Source organism: Enoplosus armatus, chromosome 4 (genome assembly GCF_043641665.1).
Source record: "Enoplosus armatus isolate fEnoArm2 chromosome 4, fEnoArm2.hap1, whole genome shotgun sequence".
NCBI lineage: Eukaryota > Metazoa > Chordata > Actinopteri > Centrarchiformes > Enoplosidae > Enoplosus > Enoplosus armatus.
Genome location: NC_092183.1, coordinates 9371421 through 9385576, shown reverse-complemented (window position 1 = coordinate 9385576; position 14156 = coordinate 9371421). Strand labels below are relative to the sequence as shown.

The following is a 14156-nucleotide window of genomic DNA, read 5'->3' as shown; positions in this document are numbered from 1 at the left end:
AGAGCTGCAGGCGACAGGCAGCACACCTCCAACTTCTCTTCACTGTGCCACTGTGCCAGACTCATGCTGTGTGCAGCACAAAATCAGATCACGGTTGCTCCCAGAATGATAGAAAAAGGCAAATTATTGCCCGACTTCTTAATTAAAACAACAAGTTTGTTTTGCTGCTCCCAGAATTCTGGGACCTGTAGTATTAAACCACACTTGCCTTTAGGCCTAACCACAAGTGTCGCCAAATCAACCAGGACTGAAATCTTAAGGATTACAACTAACTGCTACTTTTGAAATTAGACAGAAGACAGTGGTTTAAGAGTTAACCACATAGTTCCACAGAAAAGAGGAAACAGGACGCATTCCTAAGTATTGAATGAGAGCCTACCCGTGTCCTTCATCTTGTCAAACACCCTCTTGTCGTTCCCTGATGTGTGTATACACTGCAGACCCCAAATACTCTCAACCCATAGTAACAGATGATTAGCAGGAGGAACGACACATTTTCAAAGAACCACAACTGGCCTGAGCTGATGCAAGAGAGGAGATTCTTGGTTTATGCAGACAGCCCATGGATGATACAAGGTTGTATGATCAGCTGCAGAGTTGCTAGATTTTGTGAAGCAGCAAAACAATGACCTTTATATGTACTATAACTTTCATCAAGAGGTTTCGGGAAATAACTTTGTCTGATTATGAACTATAGTATTTGCAGTTACATTTGTTGCACAGGATGGTTGAGTATTTCAACAAAAGTAGTGAAAACAGGTGGAATATCTCAACATGAAACACTTCCTGGCAGAGAAACATTGATGTCTAAAGAAGCTGAAGATATATTAAAAGACCCCAACATGCATTATATAACAACTGTAGCTCACTCGATACTCCTGTACCCATGCTTCCCACAAATAAGCTGCTGAATAGTTGAATAAGTTCAAAGTAAGACGTCAGCTACGGTAATATTAACAAAGGTTTTCCATTGTCAAATTACAACATGTACCTACAGAACATACCATCTTCCTCCAGTGCAGCAGAGAAGGGTCTATTCTAAATACAGGAAGTACGAGTGTGTGTGTGCATACGGGTGTGTGTGGGGGGAGTCAGACTGTGGTCCAACAGATCACAGAAAACCACAAGAAATAGAGGGGGGGGGCGTCGTTGTGGTCGGGCCAAACATGGAGCAACATGTCTCGTTATCTCTCAGCTAACATCTCCCTCCCTCTCCGTGTCCTAAACGACGACATTCAGAGAAGAAAAGTTGTGAATTCTTGAGACCGTCTCATGCAACGCGCCGGCAAATTTTTTCATCAGTATCATCAAACATACCAGGGGACATGTACGTCAATGAGGGAGTTAAAACTTGGCAACATGAAATATTGCGTCACTAAAGTTCCTGGATGTGTCCTGTCACAACAACTAATTCCCTTCCTGTACTTTTCAGAGCATGCTCAGTGCATGCCCCCTTGTGCCCCTCCAGCTGGCCCCCCCAGAAGCCGGTTTCTATCTGCCTGGCCAGCCCAGCGATGACTCAGCACTGACTGACTGCATGCACACACACATATACAGACACACACTTCCTCTCGCTGTATCCCTCTGGGGGCTTGGCCGTCTCCGTTCCCATGGTTTTCCCTTTCTTTTCATCCTCTCTGTCCTCTGGTATGAGGATCTCCAGATGTGTTTGGATTCATGCTTCCTTTACTTTTACCTTGACTGAGGGCCTAACAGGACCACGTTCAAATTGTGAGGGAGAACATTAAAGGCTAATAGAGTTTTGAGTCTCCTTTCTGTGTTTTTATCCAGGACCTCTAACCTCAACTTGGTGCTTTTGTTATCGTATTATTGTTTTGCTAGACAGCATTCAGCAGGGGATAGCAGAAGAAATGGGCCAATTCAAACACACTGAGCTGAAAATGGAAAACATTCCTGCACAACAGAGTCAAAAGGTCTTCCTCACCTTACTCATCACTCCCTCCTCCTCCTCCTCCTCCTCTTCTCAATGCCTACATTCTTCACTGTGACACTAACACTAGCACACTGATTGCTTTCTTCGTGTCTCTCTCTCATGTGCTTTACAGAAATCTGGCACTGCTTTTCCTGCAGCAACGACACCACAAGCAGCCTGAGAAACTGCTGGCCTGATCAACTAAGTGGCTTATGTTGACATCAGTTGCAGGTTGTTGCTGTTTGCATGTCCCACCTATGACTGTAAACAACTGAGGCTGCAGCTCAACAACTGTGGTTTAAAATAGCACACTGACAGTGACATCTATAAACACTTAGAAGTCATTTGCCTTTATTGGACAGATGAACGTGTCAAACAGGTGCAAGAAAAAAAATAGTCTGCCAGGAAAGCAGCTTGTGACTGACTGACATTTAGAGATACACAGTACAAGCTCTTTGTCTGAACCTCTGACATGAAGTTTACCAAATGGGAATATGAAGCACTTAGTTGATTAATCAGATAATTAATCAGCCACTATTTTGATAATAAATTGCTAATTAAGTAATTTTTCAAGCACAAACGTTTTGCCAGCTTCTCAAATGTGAGGATTTGCTGCTTTTCGATGTTTACTCTCTTTGTAAATTGAATATCTTCATGTTGGTCAAACAAAACAAGTCATTTGAAGATAGAATCTGTGATGCACATTTTTCACAATTTTCTAATGATTATACGAGAAACTAATTAGCAGATTCTCTGATAATGAAAAGAATTGCCCTGATGCACTCCCACTGTGGATATTAGGGAGGTTTGTCTCCTCTGCAACTCAATCATTTCAAAATGTAACTTTAGGCTGTGATCTGGATTGTCTAAATCATCAATTTTAAAAGACTGAATATACCATGTCAGGATAAAAGACAACAAAAATGGGTAGCACAGCTCATAACTTTGCTGCTCCCAACACCAGAAATGGAACTAAACTAATACTTTTTTTTACTGGGGACAGCCTGAAACTGATTTTAATCAAGCAGGAAGGAAACAGGATGCGTGAAAGACACACGTGAATTGATCTTATCAGCATGAGTAACCTCATGACTTGTGTCAGCTCACTGAGTTGATTCTTAACACAACACAAGCTTGAATCAACCTCAGGACATATTGGGGGATGAACATGTGGTGCTGTGGTATGTCATTCCCGCTAAATGCCCTGACACTAAAATGGAAGAGCTAACAGTGTGCCTATGGTGGCCCGTGAACAGAATCCTGGCTATGGCCTATTGGGAGCAGAGCCAAAAACGCAATTTTCCTTAAAACCAGCATTGCCTTCAAAACACACAAACTGCCAAGCTAACGCCTCAGACCAACATTAAAAAAAGAGGAGACGACATTCATTTACTTGCAAAACCAAGAAATTAAAATCTACAAAGACTCACGAAGACTGAGGCTTCGTAGAGAGTAGAGAATTATCAGTGCGGCTGTTGGAAGCCCTGTTGCAGGGAGGTCCTATTTATATCAGACAGCTTGGTATCAGCTCTCACACACCACTGTGTGCTCCCTGTTGTCTGCAGTTGGGAGCAGCTCTTGTTTGATGCAATGGACACACACACAAACAAAAGAGGTCTCTGAGCTTTCAGGTCATGTATTCATAGCAGGCAGCAACTGACATGGCTGCATGCTAAGGCCTGTGCAAAAGTGGATGCAGTACTTCTAATGGCCACTGGGTGTAAAGAAAGACTGAGTGGAAATCATTAGACCACCAACTTCTTAAGTAATGTAAAGATGTTTTTTTTTTTTACCTGATAATTAGGTTTTAATAATCAATCAATTTCTTGTAATGTGCGTCAGTAGCCACTGCTATCTAGAGCTGAAATTATTAGACAATTGGCAGAAAATGTATTGGCAACTATTTTAATAATCTATAAAATCACTTAAGCATTTTTTTAGCTAAAAAACATTTGATGGTGATAGCTTCTAAAATGTGAGATTTAGCTGCTTATCCTTACATAATAGTAAACTTTTATAAAGTTTATTATTATACTATAATAAGGAAATCAATATGAAGATGTCACCTTGGCCTCTAGTAAATTGTGATGGGCATTTTCCCACGTTTTCTGATGTTTTATGTGCCAAACTATCAATTAACAAGAAAATCATTGTCAGATTAATCAACATTGGAAATAATCGTTAGTTGCAGCCCCACTGCGCTCAAATTTGGATTTTCAGGCTACAACAACTGACATTATACTAACGAACAGTACATCTACAGATTTGTTTCCTTTTCTTCTCAAACACACACACACACACACACACACACACACACACACACACACATATAAAGAGACAGATTTGTATTATATGACCTACTCGCCTGAGAATGTGTGCACATGTACACCTCCATATGCCGTTTGGTTATTCATGACTACAGAAATAGGATGTGCTCCTAATTGTCATTCTCATTATATAAAATGCAATTTACAGCAAGCCACATCCTTCTGACCTTTATATAGCCCTGGCCTTATTACAGAGATCAGCCGGATCCAATCTATTGCTTACGTCTCAATTAGTCTGCATGGCATCAAGGCTCTCTGAGACATCAAACACACAGTTTTTCCCGTAAAAAATGGAGTGGAAAAAATAAATAAATTTGAAAACTCGGCAACATGTGCATCACAAGGTCTGGGATGAAAAACAGATTCTGTTACCACCTTTGAATTTTCATTCTCTGAATCACTGAATGAATCACAGAGCTAGGGGTACACTTACAGAGCAGGGAGAGAGTAAGTGACTTAGGGGGTTAGGGGGTTATTAAAAAGAGAGAGAGAGAGGAGGGAGGAGGCAGTAAGGAGGGAGGGAATCAGACAATAAAGGAAGAGGAGGAGACAGCGAAACAAGAGTCACAGGGATAGACAGAAAGAGAGATGAGGGGATAATGAGAAGGCAGGCAGGAAGTGAGAAAAACAGAGCAGACGTAAGGCGAGAGGAGAGGAGAAGGCGCCAGGTTTGTGGGTGAAGGTCCAGGTGGCAAAGCCAAAGAGGAACAGAGACCAAAGGATCTTTACGCCGCTCTGCCTGGGCAGCAATCTCAGCAACAGGAAGCCAAGCCCTGTCATGGCAAGCAACGAGCAACGCACACATGCAAAGACACTGTATATATATATATACACACACACACACACACACACACACACACACACACACACACCAAAATGCAGTTAGCATAAGTTAAGTTAGGGGTAGAAAGAGTACTTGAATATCAAAGTACAAGAGCTGTTACTTAAAATATTAAGTGATTGTAATTCATTTGTGTGGAAAGCTGAGAATGCACACAGCTGGTGCTGAAGAATGACAAGTAAATGGTGACATCCCGGGATACTGTATCATATTAATTTGAGACTGTATATTTATCTTGATAAAATAAGAGAATTTCTAAGAAGAAATGAGTCCGCTTTTGCCGTGGTTTTACAGAACAGAGGGGGAAAGGGTTGCCTTCCAAACACACACAGATGTTTGAACAAAAGAACCACTCAATTACAGTAACTACTATAACTTTCACAATTATTATTAATTATTACTCCATCTTCCCTAACTCAATCATTGTACTGCACTGAATTTATTTTAAACTACCCTTGAGCTAATAAAGGTAGACTATTAAAAACCTACTTAAATCAAGTTTAAATCATAATTGTGATGAATATTATTTAATTTATACAGCTCTATCCCTCTAAACTTGCCTTACACAAACACAAACACATTTTTAGCTGTACAGCAGTTAAGAGTATAAACCCACAAGCAACGATTATACAAGTCTGTTATCAGAAGAAAAAGGCCAGGAATTCCCACCAATACAGTTACCATTCAATATTGTTATGACAGGAAAAACAGCCTGTTCCCCTGTTAGCCAACACACCAGTTAACATGAACTGACACCATGTGACCCTTTTTTCATCCCTTTCACTTCATGTTTTATACTTGAGTGCAGCAAGCTGCTATTTATCAAGCACAACTGGCATAACCTGACAACAGCTACATGCGGCTAAATGTGCTGATTGATCGGCTACATAAAAGATGAGGCCTACATGAAAAAGATCTGCAGTTGCAGGGATGGGGATTGGCTGAGTCTCAGTGTTCCTGTTTGTGTGAGGTGAGATGTGAAAGGGCTTTGATTATGAACAGAGCAGAAAGTGAGACACACACAGCTTACATAATTGAAGAACATATTGTAAAGGAGAGGAAGTAGCACTGAAACATGAGATAACCTCTGCCTTAACTTCCCATAACCCGAGGAAAGCATCAGCTGATTCTGGGTAAAACAAGTGGGTGAGCATGCAGCTACATCGCTACCAACCACAGTCTATTACAAATATAAACTGTCAGTAAAGGATAAAACATTTGTTCTAAATGCATAGGTATCACAAAGCCTTTTCTAAGCTAAAATACTTGTTTCATAAGAATCAGCAAGGAATATTTTTGTGGTACATCTTAATTAAAAAGACACAATACTGATATACCCACACTACATAAACAACTACATAATCCTCCATGTCTGGCATTTACTGTAGCTGACCCTCTTATCCAGGGTGTTTTGGGGAAACATATACAGCAGAAAAAGCCTCTATTTGCCTCGAATTACAATCACATCTGTATCTTGAAAACTGTAGCTATCGATTAATAAAAAGGAAACAAGAGGCAGTAACAGCTGTGAACTGGTGAAGACTTATCTTTTGTGTCACATATGCTGTCTGTTGTTTTGATGTGTAGGCAAAATACTGTTGGGTACATTGGGTTTTTGTTTTGGTTGGAGTATTCTCTCGCTCAGTCCTACATTCCCACAACAATGCAGGCCTCAACACAACACAATGCTGCTATTCTTAAGACGCACAGAAATAAAGCCCGGCCACTTTCTGGCCATTTCCTGTGGTGTGGGAGCGGAGAGAGGGAGGCAGGTTGGGAAAGCAGCAGAACTAAAAGGCTGGATGTATGATAAGAAGGAAATAGCACAGCACTAGCAATGATTAAAAGTAGGAAACCAACTGTATGCTGGAGTATAAAGACCATTTCCCCCATTAATACTGCGACGGGAAAACAAATCTGGGGTTTACCTTAAAAGAAAACAGTATGTATGATGATTATGTGTTTAGTAACTCCCAATAACGTAAGGTAAAATTCTCACTAACTAGCATCCTTCCAGCTGTCCGGCATTCTACCAATGACTAATACAGAATGTCTCTGCACAGTCTGCAGTCTATCATTATCCTGCAAAGACAGACCCTGGCATGTCAAGCAAATACTAAAATATAGGGCTCCCAGAGACATAATGACAGGCAAAAAAATGAAAAGAGAAGTTGGCTTTGGCTGCATGGATAGATGTGATGTGTGAGGAGGGGAGACTAAAGGAATGAGGTCAGTAGTGACTGTCAGGCATCACAAACAACCTTTTTTCTTCCTGTGTTTTGTCTATTCATTAAACCCTGCTACTATTTCTGAAAACGGATGTTTAGGGCTGAGCAATATGGACAAAATGTATATTGTGAGAATTAACATAGCACTCAATAATGATATGGTATTAACTGAAGTATGCAGAATCACAAGCTAAAAAGTTTATCTAATGTTCATCTCATTTTGGTAAAATGGTTTATTAGTGTTTTACTACAACACAACGCTAACATTTAAAAAAAAAAGTTTAAGTTTAAATTGATAGGCTTTCTAGATTAAATTAAAATTAAATTTATGATTCATTCACGTAAGAGAATGTGAACCACAATGTCTCAACATTTTATAACACAATTACATAAACATATAACTAATCACAATACAGAGTTGTTGCACAGACAATATAAAGTTCAAGTCATAGTTCCATTAGGGCTGCAGCCATTTTCATTATTGATTAGTATGCAGATTGCGACCTCAATTCATCAATTAACTTGTTGGTTCAGAAAATAGTGAAAATGTCCATCAAAAGTTTCCAGAGGACAAGGTGACGTCTTCAAATCAGTCGTTTTGTTTTGACCAACAGACCAAAAACCCAAAGATATTCCATTTACAAATGAAATAAAAGAGAAAAGCAAATCTTAACATTGGAGAAGCTGGAACCAGAGAACATACAATATTTTTGTTGTTTGAGCTCTATACACAATAATTCAATCTTATTTCTAAAACAAATCAGTGAATCTATTAGTACTTCAACTATGCAATGACACAAACATGAATCTGAATCTGAAAGAACAGAGCGTGGTCACGCATATCATCGTGCTAGGGACTGCACTGCACAAATCTTATACTGTGCACACTGTTAAAAAGAAGAAAAACTGAATACACACACAGAAACTTTTTCCTACACACACTCTTTGAGCCGTGGCAAAATAAACACTGACTGACTGCACAGAGTGCAGAACATTAAAAACGCGTACACTGAATAACCAAACAGTTTAAGTATGTTTCTCAGCTACAAAGCCACCAAAAGCTGACCTCAACTTATTACTGGAACCCTTAAACACAGGCTTAGTTTCTGAAAAACTGAAAACAACAATCCATCATTCACAATTTGGTCAAGGCAAATCAATACAATTCAGCCAATTCAAGCATTCAAGACTCAAATGTTCCAGCCCGGGAGAGTACGACAGACATCTCTGTCTGAAATCCGCAAACACTTTATGAATGAGTCATCCCTACTCGTGATGTGTTTCTGATTCATTGTGAATTGTAAAGAAGCATGATAGTATTTAAGATGTGAGATATATATTATGTATGTATGTATGTGTGTGTGTGTGTGTGTGTGTGTGTGTGTGTGTGTGTGTGTGTGTGTGTGTGTGGTGGGGTTGTTCGGGGGGAGGTTGAGTGGGAGGTAATTGAGTCCTTCAGTCACTCTGATCGGCTGTGAATCATCTACAGGCATCTGACTTCCTGGAAGGCTAATTCAGGAGTTATAAACTTTTCCACATTGGGACTCATGAGGAGCCAATTGAGTTTCAGTGTTCGCACTTTCTGACACGGGGACATCACCCAAGAATCCTGTCTGGGGCTTTTTTTCTGCAGTGATAGCAAACTCTGAGCTTGTGTTGGGAATTAACTTTTGTGACATGATGCAAATTGTGTATCTTGCGTGAGAATGTGTTCCTACTTTCACTTCAACTCGACTCCCAGTTCTGCTAAACACACATATACACACAGGGGAACAGACACACAAAAAGCTATTTGATGTGTGTGTGTATGCATGTATGTAAAAATTATATGATATACAGTGCTGTCTTCAGTTTGCTTATTTTGTCCCACCAACAGACCAAAAGCTAAATATTTTGAATTTACTGTCACATTTGACGAAGAAAAGCAACAAGTCCTCACATTTGAGGATCTGAAACCAGAGAATACTTGGCATTTTTGCTTGTTAACCGAAAATTAACCGATTAATCTATTATAGAAATAGCTGTAATCCATTAATACACTAATAATGGCAGCTCTGTATGTATGCACTTGTGAAACCTGGATAAACCCATGACTTAAAAGCAAACATTCAGGGTGTGTTTCCTTTGCAAGTTTGACTTGGCATAAAAAAGAAACTCTTGACCCCATCCTACACTCACTGTGTACACACACACACACACAAAATCCATTAATGTATTGCTGAAGAGCCTACAAGCACACACATTTTAAGCGACATCCTCATACTGCTGCAGCTAAATCGGGCCTATAATCAACATTCTTTCACCAACAAGAGCAGGGGCGTATTGGGGTAAACATGCGCAAATACACACACAGTCTCTAATTATTGCTGCTTTGGAAACCCCCCCCCCCAAACGCTCGCACACACACGCAGGAACTTAACCCTACTGTATGTCTTGTGTGTGTGTGTGTGTGTGTGTGTGTGTGTGTGTGTGTGTGTGTGTGTGTGTGTGTTTGTGATGAGAATCCACAGTTAAGTCTGAGATTTTTAGGCTTAGCTGTTTGGGTGGCCAAGTGCTATATGTGAGTCACATCACACATACAGTACACACACACAAACTGCTATAAAACATGTGTGTGTTACGTTGTTGTAGAAGGTCCCTATTGACACCAGAAAAGAGCTTTCTTTTTCTGCCCTAATTTGTGTCTTCCGTCTTTCTCTGTAATCCCTCCTTTGCAGATTCCTACTCCTGTCTGTCTGCCAATTTATCTCCCACGGTTCTTCTCTTCCTCCTTCTCTTTGCCTTTCTTTCTTAGAACCCCTGAGAGAAACATCTGATAACATCTCTGTTAAAGACATGGAACCATGACATTGTCTGATCCACGGCTGATAGTCAAGGCGGCAGAGTCCACTTTTCACTGCTTCCACAACAGCACATTCATGCATACATGTACATCAATAGTGCAAAACGCTCCATAAATTTTGCAAATATGACTACTATAATGTTCCAGGATCTACAGTCTTTTCTCTCAAGATGTCTCAGACAGCGACAAGACAATATTGTGTTGTGGTGCATAAAATCCCCAACCAAGTAATCATGTCATGTTGGAGAAAATCCTATTATAATCATGCTGAACAAGTGTCATCCCCCTCTCTAGGGAAAGTCCAAGATTTTCCGGTGCTGAAAATGTAAAGCAGAATTACTATCACAACTCATTATTCAGATGGTCATTAGACCTGAAGATCATAGATGATTTTCATCAATATTGTGTGGTTGCAGTCATTACATTTTTAGGTCTTAATGTACTGATGTCAGGCTGTGTATGGGGCCACCTACACATTAATACAGGCAGAACAGAACTTCTCTTGTCCAAACCACATAAAGCAAACCAGAAGTGAAGACAGCACCAACATTTCTGTCAGAAATCAAGGAAGCAAACACTTTTCTGAAATTCGTCATAAACATTTGCAGCTGTACAGCCCTATTAGGGATCTGGAGCTGCCACGATTCTTTACATTACAGTCAACCTTTTGTCTGGGGCTGACAGAGTTAAACCTGTCTGCCATGGAGAATATTATGTACAGTTTAGCAGGCGTTATTTCCCCACCCTGGAGGCATGTTTTTTTTGTTTTTTGTGCTTCACTCAAGGTGTTACGAGTGCCACATCTAAGTGACTTCAACAGACTTCATCTAAATGAATCAACAAAGAATGCCAACCTCAGTCTGTTGCTGGGATTACAGCAGAAGGTAAATATGTACCCTACAAATGCGTTTTCCCTGTAAGGGTGGGCGATATGACGACATATACGACACATTATGGCGTCATTATGCTGTTGTTAATCCAAACAGCAGGAAGCCAGGTGTGATAGTCAAATAAACAGTACAACGTTGAGTGTACGCCAGCCCAAACAACTGATAGTTGTGGGACTAAAAGGGCAGCTTTGTTGTCAACTGCCTGTGTTACCAAACCAGAGCTCATCCAGCGGTTAGCCATGTTAGTCAGCATTGGATTTATTATAATTTAACCAGTTAGCTCATAAATTGACAATGCTCTGGCTCTCTCTGAGTTAAATTGAGGCCTGTTGTGTTGTGTGATGGAAACAGGCTGGCAGGTGGAGGAAGCCTAGTATATTTTTGGCCTTTGTGAGACACCATGTTTGGATATTGTGATATAAAGGCAGTGGTGGAAGAAGTACTGGGATGGAAGTAATTTGACTTGAGGTATTACCGGCAAAATGTACTTTAAGTATCAAAAGTCAAAGCACTAATGATGCAAAATAGCCCTTTTAAGTGCGTGATATTACCATATACGTCACATTATTCAATTATTATTATTGATGCATTAACATGTAAGAAGCATTTTAATGTTGTAGCTGGTTGAGGTGGGGCTAATTTTAACTACTTTAAGTAGTGTTGGATGGTTTGAGCTATAACAATGCACCATTGGTTGACCATATGCTTTGTATGTAAAATCTTTATCTGCAAAATAACTAGCAACTAAGCTGTCAAATAAATGCAGTGGACAAGTAAAAAGTACAATATGGCCCATCCGAAATGTACTGGAGTAGAAGTATAAAGTGTCATGAACTGGAAATACTCAAATTAAGTACTTCTAAAATAGTACTGTCCTAAAACAAGTGTATTCAGTTACTTTCCACCACTGCATAAAAGGCTTTTTATCAATGTCCGTCACTCCTACTAACTGTTCCACTACTATTCTGGTCAGAAAAGTTTGGGAACCACCACAAATACACACCTGTTGCCTCAGAGTTTCTAAGCAAACAGACAGAGAGAGGGCACCTTTTACTTTGAAGGAATATCCTCCTGTACACAAACCTGTATTTAGTTACACACACACACACAGGAGATATGAATAGAAGTGAATCCCCTCCAAAACATACACACATAAAAAGTACTGTTTTGATTTACTGCTACACAACACTGGATTGTGAAACCAAGTGGCTGCTCCCCACTTGTTCCGGTTCTCTATCCAGCAGTCATGTGGGGTGACCACCGAACCTGAGCACGCGCACACTCACTCTCGAGCTACACAATAAAATAACGTCTGTCGCAAATAACAATAACGTTCACGTTTCATGAACACACTATTACATGTGTTGGTTGTTTATGGGGGGGAATGGTGGACAATTAAGTGACTCTTTGTTTGGCTCCATGTTTGGCCCCGTATTAAAGTCACAACCGGTTTCATACTGCGACATCACCATGGCGACCACCACTGATAGATTTGCGCCAAATACTGTTAGAAATGCCACAGAAATTCACATACACTTAAGCTCCCACTACTACAAAAAACCACGTGTTGTGTACAACTTTTGTGCCAACTATCCTCGTTGATGTGACGCCAAGCAGCTCAAAGACATAACTCACATTATTTAATTCATGACAAAACTTTACTTTATGGGCAAGAAAAGTCTGCGCCAGCACCACCGGCCCCGAGTAGGAGAGAGGCAGAGCCCTTTAAATTTCACACGAGCACATTTTTCGACGATTATTGGTGAAGATTTTTTAGTTTTGACGGAAGCTTTATCCACATTACTGCTGCGGTTCGTCATTTTGGCATTAACGCCCCATGTGGTTAAATTAAGAGTTTAGTGATGTTAAAAGCAGTTTAAGACGAGACGGCAATAAAAGCTGACAGGAGCTCACAACATACTCACGTTCTCCGTTATCTCGGACGGGCACCCACCGCAGCACGACGACTAACCAACAAGTTGGACTTCGCATAACGGAAATGTGTTGAGAAGCATCTAAAGTAACTCAAAACGACGTCGGCGAGGAGCAACAGAAGCTGGACATCAGAGGAGAAGCTGCGTGCTAAAAAGCCCGTCGCTTTCTCTCTCATTGTAAATGCACGCTACGGAGACGGTTCACTCCGCCAGAGAAAAAAAAAAAAAAAAAAAAAGGAAAGAAAACTTTCAGCCACGAACTTGACGCGGAAAAAACTGGCGACTCCTCATTTCCGCTGTCAAAAAAATGTGCCGCGGTCCAGCAGTGTCAAGTCAGAGGAAACTCACAACATCGCTTCCGACTTTGGCTTTTCAAAATAAGAGACGCATACCTGCTCGCGCTAACATCCACCGGTAACCAAGGTTGCATTAACCCACTAGGGGGGCGCTTGGCATAAACTTCCTGTGGGCCTTAATTGACTCTGGTGGCTGAGGTATTTACATCTTTTACTTAAGTAAAAGTAGCAATACCACAATGCTCTGTTCGTTTAATCTGTCTGTTTCTCTCTGGATTACTGCCTCTCCGTGAATTACAGTCACTACCACTCTCTGATTTATGGGTCACTATGGGACATAATGTGCAATAATGGGACATAACGTGCAATAACATAGACATAATCAGTGAACATTTTGAATTAACCATATATACTTACCTGTACTTAATCCTTGATATTGTACAAATATTGCTATATGCTTTGCCGTTAATCTGTTTTGACATTGTGTATATTTTGGATTTGTGTCTTATTGATTTTCTTTTTTATTTGCTCTTTCATACAATTTCCCTCTGGATAAATTAAGCTCTATCTTATCTTATTTTATCCTATCTTAAAAGAATCTGTTAAAAATACGTTTAACATACTGCATTCAAAATTTTACTTGAGGTAGGCTACTCAAGCAATATGTACTTAAAGCATACAAGTAAAAGTACTCGCTATGTAGGCAAAATGGGCTCTGTCAGTGTCACATTATACATTATACTATGTCATTATTTCTCATGCATTAACATGGAAGCGGCTATACCCTTCATGAAAGTAGGCTTTATTGCAGAACTTCTGTATTAGATTGCATTAATAATAAACTTTGGTAATGAACATTGTATGA

General features: G+C 40.2%; 1 protein-coding gene across 1 annotated transcript in view; it reads right to left on the bottom strand.

Annotated features, from left to right (window-relative positions):
• The window catches only part of sh2b3 (SH2B adaptor protein 3), a 48712-nt gene extending 35567 nt beyond the window's left edge, over nt 1-13145 (bottom strand). Inside the window, exon 1 of the mRNA XM_070904863.1 lies at nt 12987-13145. The gene's annotated coding sequence lies outside the window, so the exon portion shown is untranslated. The remainder of the gene's footprint in view (nt 1-12986) is intronic.
• Between the last annotated feature and the right edge of the window lie 1011 nt (nt 13146-14156).